Consider the following 8,928-nt stretch of genomic DNA (forward strand, 5'->3'; position numbering starts at 1 on the left):
ATGTAAACACTATTATTGAGTCAAAGAATGCGTCGTTTTTTGAACACATTTTTTCATACAAGGAAACTGAAGAGACAAGTTCAAATAAAAGAACTTTTGATACTGCTATAGGTAGCAGTGAAGACCACAATGATAATGAAATAGATAAACCTAGACATAGCAAGAGGCGTAGGATCTCTAAATCATTTGGTCCAGATTTTTTGACATACCTATTAGAAAATGAGCCTTAAAACTTCAAGGAAGCAATGTCAAGTCCTGAAGCTCCATTGTGGAGAGAGGTTGTGAATAGTGAAATTGAATCAATACTGCAAAATCATACTTGGGAACTGGTGGATCTTCTACCAGGGTGTAAACCTCTTGGATATAAGTGGATATTCAAGAGAAAAATGAAAGCAGATGGTTCAATAGATAAATACAAGGCTAGGCTTGTTGTTAAGGGATACAAGCAGAAAGAAGTTCTTGATTATTTTGACACCTATTCATTCGTGACAAGAATAACATTTATTCGCATGTTGATTGTGATTGCAGCTTTGTATAATCTAGAAATACATCAAATGGATGTTAAAATAGCCTTTTTGAATGGTGAGTTAGATGAAGAAATCTATATGGAACAACCGGAAGGGTTTCAAGTTCCTGGTCAAGAGAAAAAAGTTTGTAAACTTGTCAAATCTCTTTATGAATTAAAACAAGCTCCGAAACAATGACATGAAAAATTTGATCACGCTATGCTTTCGGATGGTTTTAAGATAAACGAATGTGACAAAAGTGTTTATGTTAAAAGCACAAACAAATGTTATGTCATAGTTTGTCTTTATGTGGATGACATGCTCATTATTGGAAGCAATAATGACATGATTAAATCTACAAAGAAAATGTTGAACAAAAAAGTTTGACATGAAAGATCTGGGAGTAATAGATGTAATTCTAGTAATAAAAATTACTAGAACATCTGAAGGATATGCTTTATCTCAGTCTCTCTATGTTAAGAAGATTCTAGAGAAATTTGGAAAGCATGACGACTGTTCTTCTAAAACACCTGTTGACATTAGTCTTCATTTGTCAAAAAATACAGGTGCAGGCATATCATAATTAAAATACTCTCGGATAATTGGAAGCTTGATGTACTTAATGAATTGTACTAGGCCAAATATAGCCTATGTTGTAAGCAAATTGAGTAGGTACACAAGTAATCTAGGGTCCGATCATTGGAAAACGATAATTAGGATACTTAGGTATCTAAGACATACCTAAAATTATGGCTTACATTATACCAAATATCTAGCAGTACTCGAGGGATACAGTGATGCAAATTGGATATTGGACACTAAAGACTCAAAATCCACTAGTGGATACGTTTTTACCGTAGGAGGTGTTGCAGTCTCTTGAAAATCTTCCAAGCAGACATGTATAGCAAGGTCGACAATGAAATCTGAGTTTATCATATTAGATAAAACAAGAGAAGAAGCAGAATGGCTTTATAATTTTTTAGAAGACACTCCAATGTGGCTTAAACCTGTGCCAACTATATACATTCACTATGATAGTGAAGCAGCAATAGGACGGACACAGAATCATATGTATAACAGTAAGTCTCGACACATTCGTCGAAGACATAATACCGTTAGGCATTTTCTCTCACATGGAATAATTTCCATAGTATATGTAAAATCAAAGGAGAATATTGCAGATCCATTGCCTAAAGGACTAGCCAGAGAGCAAGTGTATCATTTATTGAGGGGAGTGAGATTAAAGCCTATTATCTTAAAGTCGCCATAATGGCAACCCAACCTAGTTAACTGGAGATCCCAAGATCTTGGTTCAAAAGGATAATTGAATTATGGATGACTTCATGTATCACTAAGGAGGTATTAGTCCTACCCATTTCTATAATAAGAAGAGTGATACCTGCAGCGTTAGTAGGATAAGCTTTTGCTTTTAATGATTCTTATAGCTTGGATATCCAAGTAGGGTATAGCAGGATACTCTTAATAAGAAAACACCTATATGAGTGTGAATTGGGCCAGTTCTATGAGAATTGAGAATGCTAAATTCTCTAGAGCACTCATGAATTACCAGGTGTTGTTCAGAGCCAAAATGAACACAACCGTAAGAACCAAACTGTGTCTGCAGATACACTATGTGTAGTCTATTGTCTTGGGTTACACAAACAGCTAAACAGTTCAAGGCATCGCGTCCACTGGTTAGCCAGTAAGTCCGATAGACTTTCACTAGAGGAGGTTCAAAATCAAAAGTTACCTATCTCAATGTGGTGTATCTTATTAATTTACTCTTTCTTTGTCTGCATCTTGTTTCATGTCCGTTCTCGTGAATTCCATTCATGTAGGGGATTGCTGGAAAATGGCTTTGTAAAATCCTTATTTTTTGCTAACTTTGAGCATTAATTAAGGTGGGACCCAAGCATTATTTTTAACGTTTTTCATTGGGCTCATGTTTATTGTTGTGTAGTGAATAAAATCGTGTATTTAATTGCTCAAAATTATTTTTGGATGAATAAGAATTCAATGCGGGTTTTCGGGTTCGTGGAACTAACTTTAGGTGGGTTTCCTACACATTTGTGAAATGTGCTTGTCCCACATTGGAAAAACTTAAGGATTTATTTGGGTTTATATACCTTAGCTTGGGATACTTGGGATGGGCCCCAAAGGGTACCCAAGTTTGTAGAAGGGCGAAGTGGGTTAAACCCATTGAACCCAAAACAAAAACCACACGCACGCGGCACCGCCGCCATCCGTCCGATCGGGTGGGCTGGGCTGGGCCTGGGCGCCGGTGCATGGTGTAAGGTTGGGCTTGTCCGGCCCAATACTTATCTTTTTTGGGCCAAAAACATTTGTAATTTATTTATTTATCTTTTATTTTTTTTTTAAAATTCAAAATAAATTAGTCCAGACTTTTTCCTTCACCCAAACAGATCCATAACAGGTTCAGACCCACCCGAACGGGTTCAAAGGGTTCAAAACAAGTTCATACCTGTTGAGTTCCAACCGAATCTGTCCAAATAGTATCGAATCTGTCCGAATAGGTTTCTATTGTTTGGTACTTGTTCAAACAGCCGCCATTTCTCCTATAATAGTTGGCCATCCAGCATTCACTTCCATTAAAAAAAAAAAATTAGAATTCTTCCCTTTCTTCTTTTGTTCGTCCTTCTTTGTTCATGCATCTGTTTCTACATTTATTTTTAGGAAAAGAAAGAGAAAGAGTTACAGCATCTTTTGGTTCGTCAGACCTGATTTTGTAGTACGGCAAATTCAAGTGTTAGTTGTTGCATCATGGGACGTAGACGCCGTTAAAACATGAAGCACCAAAGCAAGGGCGAAATCTATTTCAACGAGATTGTATCTAACACAAGCCTCGACTTTAATTTCTGTAAGCATTTAATTCGGAATTTAGTTTATATAATTATTTTTTAAATTATTTTATTTTGTTATTTATTTAATTTATACATTTAATTTACATACACACCACTGTGGCTATAACATATATATTTAAAATTTTATTTATATTGACATATCTTCACATAATTAAATTATTACAATGGAATTGATTGCATCTAATAATTTTTATTATTAGGGGAATGAATGAAGAACTATAATGGATTTCGTAATTCATTTGATTTGTATTGGTTGTATTAATAGATTCAATTCGTATTGATTATGTTTAAGCTTGAATTGAATTGATTTATATTGGTTTACAATAAATAATATTTTACTCTTTGTTTGTGCTATATTTAAATGTTAAAAACATATTTATTTTAATTATTTATTATTAATTGATTACATATATTTATATATAGTGGAACCGTGGTTCTAATCCGAATAAACCATAACTTTGTTGGGTTGGGTTGGTTCTAATGTATGATTGATTTGATTCTAGTTCTAAAAATTAAGAGCTAATCATAATTGGGTTAATTTTAAATTTAATGCCAAACGAAACCAAACCGACGCATAAACACCCTTAATTGACATTGCACGTAAACTTAAGGACTTTCTGTTGGACTATTTTAGCGTGAGAGGGCCACATAAACATGTGTGCTTAGTTTGTAAGTCTAGTCCTCTCATTCAACAACCATAATTTTGTTGCAACCTAAAAACTGGCTAAAATTTATACAATGACGTTACTTATATGGAAAAGATCTTCATGGGATTTATTTTTTTATTTTATTTACTAGGCCAAAAAAAAAAAATGTGCTAGATATGTGTTCCACGTTTGTGATAGGTAGATATGATAAAATTATGCATTAATTACACTAACTATTTTTATTTATTTATTTTTATTTATCAAAATCTCAATTTAATTTTTTTGTTATTTTCATTTATAACAGTCAATTAAAATTTTATTTATATTGACATATCTTCATTTTTTTTTTTTTATCAGTAAAAAAAAATTTCATTAACAGTATGAAATTAAAAGTACAGGAAAATGAAATGTACCGAGAGAGGTTTGGAAGGAACAAATTACTCCTACTACTATTACTCGCAGCCAAACATCCAACCCCCTCCGCCTCACTTTTTATTTTTATTTTTATTTTTAAAAGATAAAAAAACAAAGGTTAACTCAACACAAACCATGAACCCACAAACTACCCCCACAATAACCAAGTAAACGACATCCCATAAGTAAATCACAAGATTCTCACCGAACAGAACACCCACCTCCAAATTCAGAACAACTACTTTAACGATACAAGTTTCGAACACCCAATGCAACCTAATACACCCAAGGACACTCACCTAACCGAAACAAATCAAATCTGCTACTCCGAAACTGCTACTCCGAAACAAAACTGCTACTTCGGAACACCCAAGGGACAAATCTGCTGCTAGCCTGAAGCTCCAATGTTAACAACCCATACACCAAAAAAGGTTCCTCCTGATGCAGCCCAGCACACTGCTATTACATCTAAGCGGTTCCATCCTTTAAGTATCTCTCTTTGTCCTTACGCTCCAGCTCAAGAATCTTACCAACCACACCCTCTTCTTGCCCACCGAAATTAATTCCCAGCTCTTTCCCTAATTTGACAGTGGCCTGCGCTTCCTTGAGGAGATAGCTATGCGTGCTTGATACACTCTCGGACAGCTAACAGTGTGCAAGGGCCACTGCTGCTGGCCTGAAGATCACGGACTTGGAGGGAAGCCTACCGATAGCCGCAGATTGGTGACCATAAAGTTGAGCAAACCGAGAAAATCCTTCCATCTGAACCTTCTTTTTCCCAGCTTTCTTGGCAGACCGATTTGGGTTGAGGAAGGGAGCAGGACAAAGAACAGAGCCTTGATCATGTAAACTCATAGTGCCTTACCCATGTGGACCAACAGTTAAGGAAGGCCCAGGTAATAGAGACTTATCGGAAGCCCTGTTACCTTGTTGTATACATGGTTTACAAATAGGACCTTGAACAATTTGCTCAATATTCGGAGAGCCCAACACAACCTCCAGATTAATTCCAGGCCCAAACCCATCTACCGACCCGCTGAAATTTTTAAACACACCAGTGGCAGAAGCGTGCTCAACACGAATCCGGATCCTCGGTAGCCTTTTCCTGTAGCGCCCCAAAACGACGCCGTTTTGGGGCAACTTTTCAAGAAAAAAAAGAAAAGAAAGAAAAAAAAGAAAGACAGAGCAGAACTCAGAAAGGAAAGGGGGAAGAAGAAAGATGCAACGGTGAGTAAACTCAGAAAGGAGAGGAGCACGGATGAAGCAAATGAAGGACATGAGGAACGGTTCCGATCTGTATCGCCTTGAAGAGATTGGCAAGATAATCAATTGAAGAGATCCAAAACGATCTGTATGATTTCCTCAACATTTTTTTCTGTTCCGAATCATATTTTTTGTTTGATCTGTACATACAAAAAATAAGATCTGAGACCATTTGATCCAAATCATACAAATCATACAAATAGCATCGCCTTGAAGAGATCGGAACAAAAAAATCAAAGTGGGTTTGTTTTGGAACATACAAATCATTCATGAAGTTTTTTTTTTTTTTTTTGGATATATACATATAATTGAAAACAAAGTGGGTTTTCAAACAAAGTGGGTTTTCAGGTTTATGAAGTTTTCGAAGTGGGTTTGAAATGAAAACAATTTCAAACCCCAAGATCAGATTCATATACAATTTCAAACTCATATCAATATTTGAAAACAATTTCATATATACATATATATATATATATATATGTATGTATATTTTGTGGGTTTCATTCATGATTTTTTTTTTTTTTTTTTTTTGGATATATACATATATTTGAAAACAAAGTGGGTTTGAGAACTTCAAAGATCAGATGCATGAAATTTTCGAAATACAATTTCAAGCTCATATGAAAACAATTTCATCTATATATATATATATGTACATATGTGTGTGTGTGTGAGAGAGAGAGAGAGAGAGAGAGGTAGGTGTACACTTGTAATGGGTGTTGTGATTCTGCAAACAGATCATTTGCAATTTGTAATATTAAGTGGTTTACTGGGTGTGGATTTTTTTCTGTTGTGATTCTTCTTTCTTATTCTTCTTCTTCCTGGTTTTCATTTTTTCTTCTTCCTGGTTTGCCTCTATCGGACTTCAATGGCGGGAAGATCAATCCTAACTCTATAAAAATCAGAAAAAACAGAGACACACACACAAAAAAAAAAAAAATTCGATTGTTGCTCCTCTTCGAACACAACCCCATTTTTCGACGCCATTAATGGGTTCTTCCCCAAGTTCTGTTCTTCTTGGTTCTTCTCCCTCTCTCAGTTCTGTTCCTTTCTTTCTTTCTTTTCTTTTTTCTTTTTTTTTTTCTCTTGAAAAGTTGCCCCAAAACGGCGTCGTTTTGGGGCGCTACAGGAAAAGGCTACAGGAAAAGGCTACCGAGGATCCGGATTCCTTCCATCATAGCTTCTTTCCCACCTAATGCAGTAGGTCTGCTGACCTCCACATCACATCGTGTCTCCTCAACAGCTGTGTCCACCGCCTCTCTACTGTTGCATTGAGAGAGCTCCTTCCTTTGAGCCACTTCAATGGAGGACGGCATCACAGCATCATCCAAGACAAACTGATTTGCCACTAAATCAACCTCGTCCTTCCCCTTACCATGGATTTAATTGCATCTAATAATTTTTAAAAATTATTAGGGGAATGAAAGAAGAACTACAATGGATTTCATAATTCATTTAATTTGTATTGGTTGTATTAATAGATTCAATTTGTATTGATTATGTTTAAGCTTGAATTGAATTGAATTTATATTGATTTGCATTAAATTGTATTTTACTCTTTGTTTGTGCTATATAGTGGAACCGTTCCACTATATATAAATATAAGTAATTAATTAATAATAAATAAGCCTTTAACATTATCGAGCTGGGTTGGTTCTAATGCATTATTGATTTGATTCTAGTTCTAAAAATTAAGAACTAATCATAATTGGGTTGATTTTAAATTTAATGCCAAACTAAACCAAACCAACCAATAAACACCCCTAATTGACATTGCAGGTAAAATTAAGGACTTTCTGTTGGACTATTTTAGTGTGAGAGGACCACATAAACATGTGTGTCTAATGTAAAAATCTAGTCCTTTCGTTCATCAACCATAATTTTGGCGCAACCTAATAACTTGGCTAAAATTTGTACAATGACTTTACTTATATGGAAAAGATCTTCCTGAGATGTGTTCCACGTTTGTGATAGGTAGATATGATAAAATTATCCATTAAGTACACTTACTATTTTTATTTATCAAAATCTCAATTTAATTTTTTTATTTTCATTTATAACAGTCAGTTAAAATTTTATTTATATTGGCATATCTTCACATAGAGAAATGATATATATCTCAAATATTCTACCAAACTTGTCACATGGGTGGAACTCACACAAATCAACATGTGTGCGTCCCACACTCACGTGAGAGATCTGGTAGAATATTTAGTGTCCCTAGAATAACTCCTTCACATAATTAGACAATTACAATGGACTTGATTGCATCTAATAATTTTTACATATAAAAATTATAAGGGAATGAATGAAGAACTACAATAGATTTCGTAATTCATTTAATTTGTATTGGTTGTATTAATAGATTCAATTTGTATTGATTATGTTTGAGCTTGAATTGAATTGAATTGAATTTATATTGGTTTGCATTAAATAATATTTTACTTTTTGTTTGTGCAATATTTAAATGTTAAATACTTATTTTTTTTAATTATTTATTATTAATTGATTACTTATATTTATATATAGTGGAACCGTGGTTCTAATCCAAATCAACCAAAACTATATTGGGTTAGGTTGGTTCTAATGTATGATTGATTTCGATTCTAGTTCTAAAAATTAAGAGCTAATCTTTGGATTGATTTTAAATTTAATGTCAAACTAAAGCAAACTGACCTATAAACACCCCATATTGACATTGCACATAAAATTAAGGACTTTTTGTTGGACTATTCTAGCGTGAGTGGACCACATAAACATGTGTGTTTAGTATGAAAGTCTAGTCCTCTCGTTCAACAACCATAATTTTGTCGCAACCTAATAACTTGGCTAAAATTTATACAATGACCGTACTTATATGGAAACTATGTTCATGGGATTTATTTTTTTATTTGATCTACTAGGCAAAAAAAAAAACAAAAAAGTACAAGATATGTGTTCCACGTTTGTGATAGGTAGATATGATAAAATTATGCATTAATTACACTTACTATTTTTATTTATTTATTTTTATTTAGCAAATCTCAATTTAATTTTTTTTATTTTCATTTATAACAGACAATTAAAATTTTATTTATATTGGCATATCTTCACATAATTAGAATATTACAATGGACTTGATTGTATCTAATAATTTTTGTAAAAATTATTAGTGGAATGAATGAAGAACTAAAATGGATTTCGTAATTCATTTAATTTGTATTGGTTGTATTAATA

At 33.8% G+C, this 8,928-nt stretch overlaps 1 long non-coding RNA gene across 1 annotated transcript; it reads left to right on the forward strand.

Annotated features, from left to right (window-relative positions):
• Nucleotides 1-4,671: 4,671 nt before the first annotated feature.
• On the forward strand, nucleotides 4,672-7,219 carry LOC145801066 (uncharacterized). Its single transcript, XR_014341938.1, has 2 exons — nucleotides 4,672-5,800; nucleotides 6,807-7,219. It is a non-coding gene; the product is annotated as an uncharacterized LOC145801066 (long non-coding RNA).
• Nucleotides 7,220-8,928: the final 1,709 nt, after the last annotated feature.

Source organism: Camellia sinensis, chromosome 10 (assembly GCF_055761805.1).
Source record: "Camellia sinensis isolate YWXY chromosome 10, ASM5576180v1, whole genome shotgun sequence".
Classification (NCBI taxonomy): domain Eukaryota; kingdom Viridiplantae; phylum Streptophyta; class Magnoliopsida; order Ericales; family Theaceae; genus Camellia; species Camellia sinensis.